The following is an 18,007-nucleotide window of genomic DNA, read 5'->3' as shown; positions in this document are numbered from 1 at the left end:
TACAGGGAAAAAAACAACCCTGAACAGCGATTTTACCCAAGCTGCTAACCTCAAACTCAATCAGGTATAATGCATGGGCTCACACACATACACGCTGAAGCTTCCCTACACTTACGTCAGCGGTGATATAAACGCTGTGTCCTGGGGCGATACACGCCTATAAAGCAGACACACAAAGGACGTCAACCCCAAATGTTCCGGAATAGCTAACTCGACACCTATGTGAACGCAGATTACGGAATGACGTGGGTGTTTCAATTAAACTCTGGTGAAAGAAAATCAACCCAAAAAGAGCTGGCGACAAATGGACCTCACAGAAACAGACATATACAGCACGCATTAGTGATAGGCTTTTCATTTTAGTAAAGACACATCACTGAAATTAATTTCTAGTCCAGCAATGCACATTAGCCATACCCATGTAGCATTCCTCCTAAAACGGCCGTGTGTCCCTGTGTGTCTTTTCTTTCAGCTGGTCGTCATCTAGCACTGACGCGGCCTTTGAAAGGGCTCGTAGATCACAGCTGTGGTTCATACTGCTACAACATAAACAGACTCACACATCACTCAGTCTTTCAAGCCTCTCTCTTATCTTTCTTCTTTTCAGTCTTAAACTATCCCTCTTTCTCCATCTGAGCCCCATCCCCAGTTCAGCCTGGCCATCCTGCCTCAAACACACACACACACACACACACACATAGTTGTGTCCAGGACACATCACAGACAGATGGTAACACCACTCTCAACTTTGCCAGGAAAAAGAGCGAAGCGAGACAGAGAAGAGAGGAGGGCTTTATATGATTTATACGATACGTGGAAAGCGAATGAGGACGAGGACGGACCAAGACAAGTCTCTTCCAATAACCCTGCCTTCCTAAAATAGACCCTAATTTCCTGAAGATATTCATTATTTTCTTACAATCTTTTCAGTAATGAATACACTTCAGCCTCAACTTGTAAATGAGATTCCAACAGCGCACGCTATTTGTATGACGTTAAAGCAACGCTGGTGCAGGAAGTCTTTTCTGGAACTGGAAACCACAGCAGCAACACGAGGCTTCTCTTTTCAAACCAAAGAATAGGCCGCCGTAATTAGACTGCTCATATAAGCGCTAAATATCTTTAATCCGTGAATGATTCTCTGTCAAAATAAGCAAAGGGCGGCACAACAGCTGTTTGCAGCTTGCAGAGCTCCATCGCTGCATTTCGTTAGCCACTCTGCAGACAGCGTCATATATAATAAATAGCATCGCAGCACTTAGTGTGAGTGGGTCACAGTGACTTTTGGCTCGTTTAAAGAGCGATCTTCGCAATCATCATTATTTTTTCGAGCCTGACCCAAAGCGCCCCTGGTTTCAGTCTTTATGCTAAGCTAACCCGTTGCTGGATATAGCTTTTCCGCACAGACTTCAGGGGCATCAATCTCCTCACTCACGAATAAGCATATCTCACAGTGTGTCAAAGTATTTCTAGAGTGGCCTTGTAGATAAACACACTGTCTCGTTATATCATTTAATGCATTGGCGTCCTCTGAATGTAAATGCTAACCTTTCAGTGCAATTTGGAGCAACTGATGTGTGAAATTACACAGTGCAGAAGCAGGTTCAAATAAAAATATGAACATCCATCCGTCAACTGATGTCAGGTTTTTCTTTCTTGGGGATTGTTAGACTAGTCATGTGGTGATGCAAGTAAATTGGTAGCAGAAATGGTCATGTTTTTTTGCAGTTGCTGGTTTCTACAGGATATAATGTGAATAGCCAGAATGTTAATGTATCAATGAATTTGTTTTCCAATGGAATCATTACCAGATGGATGGTGCTGTTGATAGCCTCAGAAATCAGCATGCACGGACACCCAAAATTACACACACACACACTGGTTTCCGTTGCCCTGTGGAATGTGGGAGGAATAAGGTGTCGATTCCCAGTAGGGATAAAATGTTAAATTAAAAAAATTCCATGTTGAATACAGAAGACAATCCCCCACTTGTCTGGGTGCATGAATGTTTTTGTGTGCGTGTGCACGTGTCTGTGTCATTAGACAGAAAGCCCTGTGTAAGCATGGAAACTGCCTCTCTAACATAAAAGATGCATAGACTAAAACCCACACAGAGATGCAACACACACACATACAAACACACACACACACAGCTGTGGATGTTCAGGGGCAGTTCTAACCTCATAACACAACAGTCATTACTCATGCAGCCGTTCATCATTCACACACACGCCCGGTGACTCCAGTTTGTCCATCCTGATGATGCATAATGGATATTCACAACCACCTAACAGACTGTCTGACTGACATCCAGTCGCCTGCTTCAAACCTCTCTCTCTCTCTCTCTCTCTCTGCCCCTGCCACACACACACACACATACAACACACGCCAAAAGGAAAAAGATGAAGATGAAGATACAAAAAAAAGGTATATATATCAAACCAAAATGATCTCATGTGCTCTCTTACCAGCTTGTACTTCTCTTTTTCTGCACATGAATCAATTATTGAGAAGATAAAACTCCGTCAAGAAGTGTGAAACTGATCACATGTTCCCGCTTCTTCTTTCAACCACTGAGATTTAGTTGCTGTCATAAGGAAATCAAAACCCTGTGACCGCATGCGTTTTCCACCAGCACAACGAGAGAAGCCACACGGTTATATAAGGCTAACACTAGCTAATTGGCCGTACATGTCAACCGCTGCTCTTTGAGTCTTGCGAACAGAGGAGATCAGAGTGAGAGGTGTCCTGGTGTTCGTCAGAGCACTGCTGAGTAAGTGCCCTGGCGTGTCTGACGCTGTTAGTTTGTATTTTCCTGCGCTGTTAACTACAGGCGTAAGAGGCTCAGTCGTCTCTATATAATGGAAACCTTTGGGAGTGATCACGGCTTCAGGCTGCCTTGTCCCGGCCACTCACACTAGAGAGAAGCCGTCGTGGCTGCCAACAGACAAAGAATGTGCACACTTGACACAGCTGAGGCTGATGGAATCAATAATATTAATTTAATAACAAAAATGTCTGTAGCGCAGAAACCAGGACATATTGTACCAATATCCACCAACAGAGACCATTTTATTCATCACAACTTTTCCAGGGAATTTGGGAACACTTTCAGGAACTAAAAGCTGGTTGTGATTTTGGTTTCTTGATTCCTACCACAGAAAAACTGCCCTGCAACTAAGGTAGTAGTTGTCATTGGGCTGCTAAATACTGGGGTGGAGTTTGGACTCCTGAACTGTTAAAGAATCCTACACACTGGCCATCTTTAAATAGCAGAAACCGTTGCGATTAAATCACAGAAGGGAAACATAATTGCTCCCAACAAAAAAAAGAGAAACAAGAGAAAGAATTGAAACTGAACTCTTTGTTACGAAGGTGTTTCTCTGGAATTCTGTGGTGCAATAGTTATGAGCATGACAGAGGAACCCAGGCCTAATATGAATAAAGCCTGCTCATTATACGTTTGCTTCTTGTATTGATGGAGAATTTTAGACACTAAAATAACATCGGTATACCGGATTTCTTTTGTGCATTCAAATGTCCCAACACAGAAGGAGAGGGATAACAGAAACATAGGTGTAGGTATCCGCTTCTTCATTCTGCAGCAAGGAATGCTCTCAGGTGTCCCTGCCTCGACTCAATAGGTATCCATTCACTGCCGTGCGCACACACACACACACACTAGCATTTATACACGTGTACACAGTTTGCGCCAAACTGACATTGATCCTGAAGTCCTTTTAAATCCATTTTATCAAATGACAACTTTAATCTGTGCTGGCATTTAACGCATAAGTGTTTGTGCGTGCATGTGGGTGCGTGTTTGGAGCAAGAGGGATGGGGGGTAGCTTCGAAATATGGTGGGAAACTGCCACCAACACCACTCCCATTCAACCCCAGGTCCTTTTACAAAAGGTATTCAGCCTAGGAGAGACCTGCTCTCTCTTTCTCTCACACACACACACACAATACCTTTTTACCAGAAGAGATAGAAAGAGAGGTGGGGTGAAGAAAGGGGAGATGCAAAAAAAAAAGGGAGGGCAAGTGGGGGGGAAGGCAAAGAGGAATGTTGTGCGTGTGCTCACTCCGAGGGGAGCATGAACACACACACACACACATTTGGGAAAGACAGAGAGTGGATTTATAAAAAATGGAACCTTCGGGTTCCCACGTCGGCTGGCAGCTTTCCGCACATATGCAGACTGTGTGTGTGTGTGTGTGTGTGTGTGAGAGAGTGAGAGAGAGAGAAAAGGGGTCTACATTGACAGGCTGAAAGAGGCAAAGTTTCTGAAGCAAAAATCAGATTTTCAGCTTATTCCACAATTTGCCTCCATGCATTTGGCTTGAAAATGTGTGTGCAGACGTTTGTGCAGGTTTGTGTGCACGCCTCAGTGTGTGCGTGTGTGTGTGTGTGTGTGTGTGCATGGTCCCCGTCTTCCTGCCCTGTAATTGCGGTAATGATATGTCATCCACGAAGAAGAACTAGGAACGGGTGGAGTGGAATGCAATGGACACATACAAAACGCACACGTTCCGTCTGCAAACCTTGTACTAACAAGCTGCCCTTCAAGCACCCCCCCCCCAAACAGATGAGATCCAACTCCTCAAGAAACCACATCTGATGGTAAATAATGAGCCTCAGCTACCCAGCTGATGTTTATGGCTTTCTAATCACTTTCAATTTGTCTCTGTTAAACTTTGAATGGAGCCACGTCGACTTAATGCCACAGAACTCCAAAAAGGCTGCTAAGCATTGCTGATCTTCTGAATGCAGCATGGATCAATCATGTCATCATCTCTGGCTATAAACACTAGTCACCCTAACAACTCAATCCCTCAAGGTAGGGTAAAATAAATGTGTTCGCTTTAGCAATTATGTCTCCATTGTTTCTCTCAAGGACACCTGTACAAAAACAAGGTGAAGTGGAGTATGTCTGATCCATCACTATCGCAGACCTCCCAAAGTGGGGATGTTTGCAAAGGACGAACATGTCAATGCAAATATAATTCAGATCGGAGAATTTCCCCCAGCAGTCTGGGATCAATCATCACTTACTCGCCACAGGTCTTTTGCTGCCATCCACTGTTATCCTAATCACAACAAGGTTGCAGTTTTGGAAGTTTTACCATCGCCACGTCCCACATTCCCTGAATGAATTAGATATCTTTACTTTTTGAGAATGCAAGGCTAAACCGCGGTTAGTTGCCTGCATCTTGTGCATAACTCAAGGCAGATGAGGTGCCATTAACAACACGCAGTTAGTGCTCGAATGCCCAGGAAATCTCTGAATATTGTTTTTAGTGGCTGATGAAACGTTTTGCTGTCATGCTACATTTTGTAAATTCCTAGTTAGGTGGTATAAGAAGATCAGTATGAATTCATTCTCTTCCTGGATTACACCTTTCATAGAATCACTTTCCCCTTTTATTGTCTCTTTCCTCTTGTCTCCATGTTTTCCTGTTTCCTCTAGATGTCATTCTGCAGATCATTGTGTGCAGCCGGAGCGTTGACAAGTCAGGACTCAGCCTTCTAAACGACAGGCTCAGCACTTCTCTCCTCCGTCCACACACACACACACACACACAATCCTCTCATCGGGACTGCATGGTTTCCAGAGACAGGTGAGCCACTGACATCAGGTGAGCCTCCGCTCTCCTTCTGAGACTCTTTAAGATCAAGGTACTAATTGGGTTGCCTCTCCATCTCTTCTTTTTCTCAACACAACAACAGAATGTCCATCTTTGGCGCTTTGTTTTGTAACACAAAGTTCATAAACACAGTTTAGTGCATTTGCATGAGTATCTCGCTCAGTGTGCCAAATAAGTGGCTTGGCCAAAGTCTCTGGGATCTGACTATTGCCATCCACTTCCTGGAAGAGCACCGCCTTCCTCACATTCCGCTGGCCTGTCAAAACACAGCTGCCCTCTCCCACTGGCTGACGGGAAGCCGAGGGCTCCCTTTATAGGCTGTTGCTGAGGCAGTGGGCGGGAGGAAGTCAAAGCGGAGCTCAAAGAAGTAGTGGCCCGTTCCCAGGGAGAGACTACAGTTACATAATTTTACTTCCACACACACACACACACACGCAGGATCAAGACAACACCTTCCACACACAGAAACACAAAAGGGGGTCAGAGAGAAAGAAATGTGAAGAGACGGAGGAGGGCCTGCAGAGAAAGAAAAGGAGACAGAGGAGAGAAATTGAGAAGAGGGGCACAAGGAGGGGGTTGAGGCATCAGCTTTCCTTGTTAACAAAAAAAAGAGGAAATGGCTATTTTACACCAAGTTCAGGAGCTGAGGGTGTGCAGTTTCAGTGTGTGTGTGTGTGTGTGTTTGAGCGAGGCAAGGAGGAAAAGGTTAATTGGTTTATGGTGGAAGATCACCTGCATCGGACCCGAAGCGGAAGAGCAGTGGACCGAATAAGAGAACTGTGCCAAATATAAGAGTACACACACACACACACACACACACGCACACACACACACACACACACACAAACACACACGTGACTTGGACAGCTCTGTAGTTTTGTCAAAAACATAGCAATTTGGTGTTATTAAATCAATAGCATCTGTTGCCTTTCTGGACGTGGCAGAATTCAGCAATCTGTTACCTGAGGAGGGAAAGGGACAGAAGAGGCAAAGAAAAATGCGAGAGGAAAGAGGAGAAGGGAGAAAATGAGGGAGGAGTGGGGGCTGCACGTTGAGTGTGTGTGTGGAGAAAGAAATGTGTGGAATCCTAATTGTGTTATTGCTCCAGAACAAACATTAGTCCTGCCTGTCATACCGTAGACAGCAGGCAGTGAGCAAGAATGTGTGTGTGTGTGTGTGTGTGTATAAATTGAATGAGTCCTGCAAATGAACAGTTTGAAACATGCTTGCCACTTTCTGCCCCGGCTGTTCATGAAAGGGTCACAATCGACTCTGTGTTGCACTGGGAGTCCTGCGGTAGCCGTTAGCTTCACATTAGGAAAGCGCGGCTAGCTCCAGCAGATGTCTGGGACTGCCAGTAGGCCCTCCCTCCTGCAGCTGTACGCCTGTGGGCCGGCCATGTGTGTTTGTGTAGGTGTGTGTGTGTGTGTGTGTGTGCGTGCGCCTGTGTATGTGTTGGGCCGGGGGCCAGCAGGCAGTGAAACCCACAGCAGAGGTTTTGACAGACCAATGATTGCCACGTAGCCACGTAGCCACGTAGCAGCGGCGTAACTCCCGGAGGACGGGAGAGCAGCGAAAGACGAGACCTACACATCACACGTCCTTTGTGTGAGAAAAGAAGATGGAACAGAAGGCTTTCACAGGGAAATGATGTTAGTCCTTGTGTGGCAGTTGATGCCAGTCACAGGCATGGACCAATAACATCAGCTAAGACGGCCAGACCCGCATTCTTTACTTCCTTTCATTTGCAGATGAAGGCCTGTTTCTACAAACTGGTGATCCTAAACGCACACACACACAGACACACACACACAAACATAAATCCACTGTGGCCAAAATCCTCATCATTCAAACCGATTGTCCTGTACTTATATCAAGGCCTCATCAAGGTCTGTAACATCTCTGGCAACTTCATGAGTGGCACTACCAAGCTCTTCATTGGTCGGGTCACAACGCCAGACTGGCTTGATGAAAAAAAAAGGCTGTTTGTTGGTGTTTGTATTAAATACAGAGGAAGTGGCTATTCTCCCACAAACACATGAACATGAGTCACTCTTTTTCATGTCAGTGCTTCCAGACTTTTCTTCTCCCCTTTCCTCTCCCTCCTTCAAGTCTCTCTCTCTCTCTCTCTCTCTCTCCACAGCTCAGACTTCTCCCCATCGATCTAGATAAGAGTGAGGGCTGAGCGCTCTGCAGCCACGCGAGGAGCACTGAGACCAAGAAGTGCTCCCAGCAAACCCTTCCCTAACGCCCTGGATCTCCAAGGCTCAGTCTGGCCACACACAGGGAGGCCGGTTCGACAAGCCAGGAGACCAAAGGCTGAGTTGGGCTGACTGGTGGTGTGTGACAGGATGGGGGGGGGGGGGGGGGGGCGGGGGCACACACCAGTCCTTCTGGGCTCTGTCTTCGCGTGGCACATTTGCTAATATTCCTGAATAGGGTTGTTAATTTATATATAGTATAATTTCAACTCACAATTAAAGATTTTTGAATAGTTGTATGTATTGAGCACCAAAACCATTTCTTGCAGGCGCCACCAATCCGACTGACCTTTAACCTATTGAGCAAAAAGATGTGCATGCAGCTGGGATATACAAGCTTGATAACAAAGGTAGAAATACAATGGAACAGGAATATGGGAGAAAACTATACAGTCCTGGAGTCATTTATTCTTTACCTGTGTCTCAGAACAACTTGTTCCTTCAAGGTAATTCTTGTAACCATGGAGAGATAAAAAAAAAAAGGTGAACTCAAGTCGGGTTCAAATATTCTCTCTTCGTCTGTCCTTTTTGTCCTTCTTAAATGCGCACACACATAATCCCAAAATGATGAACGCTGTGGGCTCTCAGGAGGCTTCACATGTGCATCTGACATCCGTTTGCATGACAGACATGACAATGTTGTTCTAGCATGACATTACACGGCACCAGAGCTGCATCAAGTCCACATTCTCATTCACGCCTTCTCCATGTGTCCTCACACGCCACCTCCTCTTGAGTATTTCCTTCCTTCCTATTGCTGTGTAAAGCAGTTTGTTCCACGTGATACAGCCCTAAGGACGGACCTGCCCGCAGAGCGGGATCCTTTTTTTAGACTCAGATAAGGCAGGGGCTGCGTTGTGTGTAACTTTGGTGGTTGCATGCTTTTTACAAGAAAAAAACAGTGACCAATGAACATTAGTTACACTTTGATTTCCTCTGCTCTGTCATCTCCTCCTCTGCTATTGTATTTTAAGTCAGAAAATAATAACCTCCCCCCATGAAGTATAAATCCATCTATCTGTCCCAAATCTAACCTTAACCTGGTCCCCCCCCCCCATCCTCACCCCAACACACTGCCGGCCCGGCTTCCCAGAAATACCCTCGGCCTTCAAAAGACAGCCGCCCATTCAGAAGGTTCTGGGGGCAGGGTGGGGGAGGAGGTTGGTGATGGGGGGGAGTAGAGGGGGAGGGGCCAGGGTTCTCATTCCCGCTAAATTGTCCCACATGGCTGAGCGTGCTTAGTTTAAACAAACACAGCGACTTCCTCCCCGCTGCGCACATCGGCACAAAGGCGTGCGCGCACACAAACACACCAATTGTGTGCTTGAACTCCATTACAAAGAAACACACACGTATATAGTCATATGTACACACAATACATTGTGTCCCAGTTGGCAAGCAGCAGACACTTATTCCAGCAATGCACTCCAGCTGGTAAACCGTCAGTTCCACCGAAAAGCACCGAAATGTCACTTAACAGTTCCTCATGACGGACAGTCACATGCATATTCAGCATGTTCAGTGTATGGTTTGGCTTCTGGTAGCACAGAATTATTTTTTTTGTCTTTAACCAAGGGAAAACTTTTATGTACAATCCACAATAGACATCTGAGCTAAAGGGCCCCTGGAGTCAAAACCCCAAAACCCACATTCATGCCACAGAAAGAGACTCAGGGATCAGGCTCCGGACACAGTATTTAGTCTGTGTTTGTTTTGAGAGTGTGTGTGTTAACACACAATTCTGTACAGTCAAAAGGTTTTGACACACTTCATTCTGGGAAAGTGTGTCCAAACTTTTGACTGTTACTGTATGTGTCCAGAAGGACGGCGAGAAAGGTGTAAAGATGGACGTGTCTTACGTGACTGTTTTATCTGAAAAGTTTGTTTTTAGAGGAATTGAATTCAATCAAATCAACTTAGTATGAATAATCTTTTACAGTATGATGGATTAAAATGTGTTTTATTGGCAGAGAGTAACACAAATGTTACAAAAGAAAGTCACACTACAGTTGCAAAATTGCCTAAATGTGATGGCTTTGTGTACCTAACATATAACAAATGATGCTTTTCTTTGTCTTATTCTCTGCTAAATAGAATAGTAGTTTAAGAAAACACGAAATTAGATTACACGATCAATCAGAAAACTCACTTATTACGCTTATTTCAAATACTGTGACCTACAACCACCATAATCAGCTCTGTGTTACAAGTGGCTGGTAAGAAGGTGGAGTGAAGGTAGACAACCACGGGGTCCGGACAATGGGCCCACATTCCCTGCCAGTGGACCTGCTGCCGTCCAGGCCTGCACACACACACAGCACGTCTCTGCCCCCAAGGCCCAATCCCATCAGGGCCGCATGCCATGAGTCTTGATTAAGACAGCTATGCCAAGTCAAGAAGTGAATTCTCCTCCCTCTCCCTCCATCTATCTCTCTCTCTCTCTCTCACACACACACATTCGTGAATGGACAAGCACGTAGACGGAGACAAATTACAAAGAGACAGTCAGTATTTCAGTTTTATGGCTCATGAAAAAGCTTGCACAGTGGGTGAGTGTGCGTGGGTACTAAGAGAGAAAGACAATTTAGTCACACCTTCATGAGAAACCTGCCTCCTCTCTCACAGACGGAGTCGGAGTCTGCGCACACACACAAAACAGAGCAAAATCATGAATGGATGAATGGCACTTCATAGAACTCATTCCATGACTCAAGATTGTTTATGAATGTGTGTTTGTGTGCGTGTGTATAGCGCAATATTTAATCCGTTAAAAGAAAACTTAATGGAGCTAAAGAAATTGAATGGCAATAGCAACCAGAGGAAAGTGTACATACAATCACTTGCTCCCTAACATCAAACACACACACACACACACACACATACATATATAACAGCCCTCCCCACAGCCTGGGGTCACAAGGTCACATTCCTCCTCCTCAATCAGCCTCAGGATTTCACACACTGGTTCGGGATGTGGTTGTGTGAGTGTTTCTGCCAGCGTGTGTGTGTGTGTGAGGGTGTGTGAGTATGTGTGGGTGGATGTGTGTTTGGGATGTTTTAGTGATTTGTGGGGGGTCCAGGCTTGAGATGCAAGGAGGGGAGAAGTGAGAGGAAATAGTGGAGGGCATGTCCACACCAAGCCGCATCAATCACAAATGCATTTTCTTCTTTTTTTAAACTTTTTTTTTTAAAACAACGATGCTTGCAAAGACTCATCAGGTGCACTCGTAAGGTGACGTGGCCAACTTCCTACCGCCTGCAGTGGTCACTCATTTTAATGATGAGGTACAGTATTCATGAGCTATTATTGAGTTGAGTATTTGTGAACATTCTTTTATACACAACGCCATTACAGTAGAAACTGCGCTTTGGGAGCTTCAGCTATTTTCCTTCTGGTTTTGAACTGCAATCTGACTGGTTGTGAAAACTGCCCAGAATGACATGGCTTGGATTAAGTCCACGAGCGTTTCCAAATTGATTGTCCTTGTGGTAATGGCCTGTGAATAGCAAATTAACCAGAAGGAGAAATGATAGGTATGTGGAGCTGCTGGGACGGGTGGGGGAGACGGGGTTGAAGTGTGTCTGCATGCCTTGGAGGTGGGGGAGGGAGGCGGGGGGGGGGGGGGGGGGTACAACACACACACACACACACACACACACACGTCTACACACTACATACCCACAGAAAAAAATGTGTGCAAGAGTTCCGATTGTTGGCAAATAACAATCAGGAGTGTAACCGGTTGTGGATTCAGTTCCACGCGCATGAACCCAAGCCCACGGCTGACTCGAGACACTCGGGAGACACACTCGAGGCGCTCTGACGGGCATAAAAACAGCCGTTAACGACCGGCGGAACTTTCCAGGGGCCTGCCAACTACCAAAATCAACTCGCCTGGCATGCTAATGCAGGCACGTAAAGTTAACTATGTGTGTGTGTGTGTGTGTGTGCGTTTGTTTCATGCATGTGTGTTAGGTTGGTGCTCTGTGTGAGTACAGGTGCACGCTTGATCTCTTCAGCCAGCTGACCACGCACACACACTCCCTCTGCCTCTCTCGCACACACACACACACACACACACACACACACACACACGCACACACGCACACACGCACACACGCACACACTCTTTAACGAGCTATTTCTATCGATGATTCTCCCCAAGAACTGCACAGCAGGACCGTTTTCCTCCACGTACGTATCTATGCACTAAACCTGACCGAATGGCAGCGACCTAATTACTGGATTCCAAACACGTTATCTATTTGTCATCACTTTTAATTTCCTCATCTGCTGCTCTAATCTGAAAATGTCACTCTGCCTTCTCCTGTGCCATACAGCGCTGTCAAGACCTTCTAAATGACACCAAATCAGCAATAGAGAAAGGCAAAGTCTTGGCTATGCTGCATGTATTATATTCCACTGTAAATGCACTATTACTGATGTCCTAACTCTTTATTTTTATAGATCTCCGTAGTTATTTTAATTACTTTCCATTACTACTCGGCTACACAAAAGTAAGGCCAAAACTACCCTAGTCTTAAAAAAACTCAAAATATGTCCATCCCGACACACACAAGGAGGCAGAAGGAGTTTTCAAGCCCAACGGGACATCTTCAGATTGCTTCAGTTGGAAATCAACAGATATTCCCACATAAACAAGAAAAATAAATGGAAAAGATCCTCACATCGAAGAAGCTGGATGCAACTAATGTTGAAAATGTATGAATGCAATAAATTTATTTGGAAAATTGTTGACATGCTGAGCCTTTTTACAATGGCACTGTTCACTTGAAAATACATCATATTACTATAAAACTATGATCAGAAACAAATGATTTAATTGAGACTTTATGAATTGACACAGAAGAAAGGAGGGGAGAGAAGACAATGAGGGAGACAGGGAGTAGAGAAGTTGAAAAGGTTATTTTATCTTTTTCTAAATCAACAATCAACAATGCAGGAAATTATCACGGGAGATGGAAAAAAAAAAGTTGAGAGAGGAAGGGAAAAAAGGGAGGAAGGAAGGGAGGGAGGGAGGGAGGGAGGGAGGGAGGGAGGGAGGCAGATAGAAAGAGAGAGAGGAGGAGGGTAAACATCACAGCTCTGTGCCAAGCAAACATGAGATGCTGGGATACTTCAACAAAAAAAAAAGCCACCTTTCATATGGGAGAGAAAGAGCCAGCAGGAAACAGAGGAGGGAGAGAGCCTAGCAGGGGGGGGAAGGGGGGGGGGGGGGCAGAGAGACAGAAAGCCGGGGAATTGAAAGCGAAAGCGCCGAGCGGTAGACAAGGAGCGCTGCGTCGGGTTTAACAGACGCTCCTATTCACGGCCTGCGAGAGGAGCAGCATCCCGTCACTCACTGACAAACGGCGCTCAGCAGCATCATCGCAAGGGGAAAATTCACTGCTTTCTTGGAAAGCTTTTCAAGCAACACAACGTAACATACTGCAGTCGCAGTTTTCACCACGGCTGAATAAATAAATAGTATGGACACAAGATTTATCTGCAACTGTTTTGATCATGTCATGTTTCTAAGAAGCGTCTCTCCCATGTGAAGAAAGGCTGGCGTTCCTTCTCACAAGTGACAGTCGACATGATTCATGGATGAAGGGAGCGGATAAATGGCACGAAGATTTCCGTCATCTTACTACATCCACTTGCTTATTAATAGAAATGAAAGACTGGGCTGGTGTCCCCTCTAGAGACCCACTGCGCTCCATCACATTTCGGAGCAGATTGCGGTCTTCAAGCCAAACTGCTCCGTCACAGCGAGCGGCGCCACCGGGGCAGAAGGCGTTCCCGGGACGAGAGGAAGAGTAACTGCGGGAACCTCTCCTCCTGCACTTCTGGCTCCTCCAACCCCTCGACCTCACTGAACAGGAACGCCTCCACACGTCCAACCCGGCGAGAAGTAAAAGCTCCCAACAAGCAGGGCGCCGCTCGTCCACTCAATCAAAACACACCTGTTGCATTTGGAGAAAGCGATGGCGACAGACTGGGCATTCTGCATCCTTATATCCTAAAGCTTGCAGGGCTTGTGAACCTGTTTCATTATCTGTAACACATATTATTATCGATCTGATGATTGAATTCTGGATGCATTGATTACTTTCTTGGTCTGTAAAATGTCTCAAAAATGTCATCCAAAATCCTATGATATTTAGTGTCGTTATGTCTTTTTATGTGAATCTTTATTCTATCCTCCCCATAAAAGGACCATTTAAGAGCATTTTTATTTGTGTCCCTCAGAAATAACCATCAAGCAAAAAATGCACAGTAATGCAAAATATGGTGGGTTTGGCTCTAGGGCGACAGAACGGTAACACTAAGTGACACACACACACACACTCTATGTCCCTTCCTTGACCCCATTTGGACCTGGCGTACCTGAAGGTCTCACAGCGAGCCACAAGCCGCTGCGGGTAGAAAGCAGCGAAACCCGGTCAATTCCTGAGGTCACACGGAGACAGACGGCATCACGAGTCCTCATGAAGCACGCAAACGACTTCCTCAATGCGCTAGGAATAACCCGCCTCAGAATATTTGAGGCAAAACACATCTGGGTCCCTGTGAGTATTTTCAGCCGCTGGGGGAGAAAACGGGGAAACTGTGAAACTTTGATTACATTCAGTAAACGGTCTGTCAGAGAAAGCCCAACAAATGGACTTTTCTAATGATCCACTCGGAATTCCTGGCAGCTATTAAGCGATCCGGGTCAGGGCACCAAAGTGGACTAAAACAGACTGATTACGAGGGGGCAACGCGTGGAGGTAGTGACGCACCGTCACCCAGACTGACACAGATGAATGAGTCGTACCTGTGGGACAAAGCCACAATGGTTACACAAAGCGGCATTCAAATGGCTCCCTCCTTCAACCTGACTCCAGTCCCAACGCCCTTCTTTCTGTTATGTTATAGAATCGCAGTGTATTCATTTTTTTTTATTTAAACATAGAGAAAGGGGATTTTACAAGAGGCTGTTTAAAATTGGGAGAGGAAATTCACTTGCGTGGTATTGCATCAGTTTGGGTGCAAATCCCCGCTTACATTATGCTGTTTTAGATCCTCTCGCGCTGCATTCCTGGCTCTCTACACCGCCAACTCAACTCAAACATACAGTACTGAGACATAAAAACCCCCAAGGCCTGTCATTACAAATACGATTTTTTCATCCAAACTTTGGACTGAATTTGCCAAGAATGCGAGGACGACATAACCGGGCCTTCAGAACTTTTAAAAGTCGGCCTGGGAGCCTTGTTTACATTCTCATTGTGAAAATGTAAATGTTGAAACCAAAGAGGCTTAACTTTCAGCCAGCAATGACATAAACCTCATTCAGTAGGTGCATTACTTAACCTGTGAACAAAGCACACCTTCGATAATACGGCTTGTGATCTGCAGTGACCAACCAACAGTGCAAAAACCCAACAGGGCCTTCAGCAACGGTTTCACCCACACGAGCTGCAGAGATGAAACTTCCTGGGGCTCTTGTGTGAGTACGGGCATGATTCAGAGATAAGACGTTTTGAATGAATCTTATGCTACTTCGACCTAAAGAGATTTCTGTAAATTTCTAATAACAACTCTAATTTTTATTCTTTGGTGCAAAATAAATAGTCTTTTCATGCCCCACAGAGAGACTTCCTCTGGTCACCTAAACGCATCCTTTCAGCGGGGAGCCATTATTTCATCCCCTGCAACACCCGAAACGAAAAAAAAAAGCCCAATATCAGTTTTTTCACAGAAAGAAAATGTACATGGCCACATCAGCCTTTCCCCAAAGGAATGTCATCTGACGTCATGTATTTGGGATCGGATTTCTCCTTCTCTTCTTTCTCTTTCCTGAAAAAAACAGAAGTGCACGGTGCCGGGAGCGCGCGCTTGTGTGCGCGTGGGCGAGTGTGTCAGAGAAGTGTTAAGTTTTTTTTTCTTCATTTGACTATGTTCTCCAACGTTCCCACCGAATACGAGTCGAGGGTAGGTGGGGGGGGGGGGGTTGCGAATGTGACCCCCCATCCACCACTCATCATGACAGCTTACCAATTTACAACACTTTATTTTTTATGAACGCGCAGCCACCAAAATCGGTCTCTAGAGTCATCTCGTGCGTCTTTGAATTCCCGACCTAGAGCAGCCCCATCTCTGGTCTCCACTAGAAGACTTCCATGCTGCGGTGCCCCTTTTCCTGTGCGCTTACGTGGAAGATAATCGATCGCTCCAAAAGTAGGAGACCAATGTTTGATTTCCACGTCTGCGTCGGAGGGGCTGAGAGGGAGACTTGTCTTCCCTGCACAAACACACAGACACGTAGTCATTTCTGAGAGAGAGAGAGGGGGAGATAGAGAGAGGGAGAGAGAGAGGGAGAGGGAGGCTGGCTGGAAGGAATGCTAGGATATGCTGGAGATGGGTTTTTTTCTCCCTGCATTCTGCAAAGGGCGCACAAACTCCTGCGGAAAGTCCAAAAAGACAAGACCCCTTCACCACTGTCCAACACACGAATGCATTATGACCGCCTATAGCGCCGATTCAGAGATCGCAACCCGTCCACCTCTGTCAAATCTGACTGCCTCAGCATCTTCCATAACGACTCATTTGTGTTCATTTCCTCATTTTTTTTTCAAGGCAGCTCCAACACGACCGACCATTTCCAGATGGAATGTCGGGGCGCAACGATTGCAGAAACAGGCAAAGGGAGACGCAGAGAGACACAGGGAGACACAGGGAGACACAGGGAGAGAAAAGTCTTTCTCCTGTGGCGCACTCACTCCATCTGAAGTCCTCCGAGACGAAAACACATTCTTTCGGGAAAGCTGCGCAATCGGGTGCCAAAAAAAAAGGTGCAGAATCCAAACGCAAACGTCTCCCCCCGCTTATGAAAAACTACCCATCTAAGTTTGGCGTTTAACTCGTTTTTAAAATGAACGCGGACGTTTTTTGCCGAAAAAGTTTCGGTTCACCAGCCCATCGGCCGCCCAGGAGCCGCTTTTCCTTTTTCCTTTGCGCTGGCCAAGTGGCCCAGACTGCCGGCGTCAGCTCTCCAAACTCTCTCTCTCACACACACACAGACGCGCGCACACACACATACACTCACACACACACATACTCAAAGACAAGCACTTTTATAAAACTTTTTTCCGTCCGCCGCCATTCTAGTTAGTTTGCGGGGCGGTGTAAGAAGACGTGTAAAGAGAGAACTCACCTCGCTGCAATAAAATATTCTTCAAACAGACGGGGCTGCGTGTTTTTTTTATTCCCAGGGTCGGGTCTTGCTGTCTGCTGGCGCGGCGCAACGCGTACTGGGAGACTCCGCCATGTCAATCAAAACGCTACGCACATGTAGGTCTGAGCCCGCCTACTTTTCGTTTTTTTTTTTTTTTTTTTTACCGTAATACACCACGCATTCAAAAAAAAGAACAACACACAGGGCACAGCTGCTCCTTCACCTGTGTGGAAGAAGCAATGTGCCGGCACGTCTTTTCACACAGAGTGGTAATCTAAAGGCGACGCTGATGAACTCTTCATGATGCACTATTTGTATCACATCCATTTATGTATCGATATCAACGTTATATATGTTATATATTTATTCTGATTTTTTAGCCATCGGAACATTTGGAAACTCAACTCTAATATAAGACAGTTTGGGTTACCTTTTTTGGTGACCACTGATCAGGTACAGGTAGAAATAAAATCGATTATGATATTACTACCATTCTTGTTTACTTTAGTTTTTAGGTGGAAAAGCATTTAGGTGTCCTGGAGCATTTTTCTTTTACATCAGGCCGAGGTGGGTAGTGAACTCTTCTGCAAACAAAAGCAAGCTGAATCCAGTTTAGGCAGGTTTGTGTTTATCTGTCATAATCTGATACAGAACCCCGTCAAACCAGAACCTACATCGGCAAATGACTTGCTTGACCAGGGTCACTTTGCACACATTCATCATCCTTAATTTAATTAAGAGAAACAAAGAAATCAATGATTGTCAGTATTAGTGAAAAATGGCTTTAGTATAACATGAGACATAACATATATTTCCTCAGGTTGGTCTGATCTCTGCCCGGTGTCCCTGAAACAATTTAGTGAAAAGACCAAA

The 18,007-nt window shown here is 45.5% G+C and overlaps 1 protein-coding gene across 2 annotated transcripts in view; it reads right to left on the bottom strand.

The window, feature by feature from the left end:
• Positions 1-17,238, bottom strand: part of fndc3ba (fibronectin type III domain containing 3Ba) — a 73,407-nt gene extending 56,169 nt beyond the window's left edge. The window contains exon 1 of one of the 2 annotated variants that reach the window (XM_037485782.2): positions 17,114-17,238. The gene's annotated coding sequence lies outside the window, so the exon portion shown is untranslated. Of the gene's footprint in view, positions 1-16,679; positions 17,014-17,113 lie in introns of those variants that run through there. The other variant, XM_062557135.1, reaches the window with a different exon arrangement.
• Between the last annotated feature and the right edge of the window lie 769 nt (positions 17,239-18,007).

Source organism: Pungitius pungitius, chromosome 14, assembly GCF_949316345.1.
Source record: "Pungitius pungitius chromosome 14, fPunPun2.1, whole genome shotgun sequence".
Classification (NCBI taxonomy): Eukaryota; Metazoa; Chordata; class Actinopteri; order Perciformes; family Gasterosteidae; genus Pungitius; species Pungitius pungitius.
This window is presented reverse-complemented; position numbering and strand designations above follow the sequence as displayed.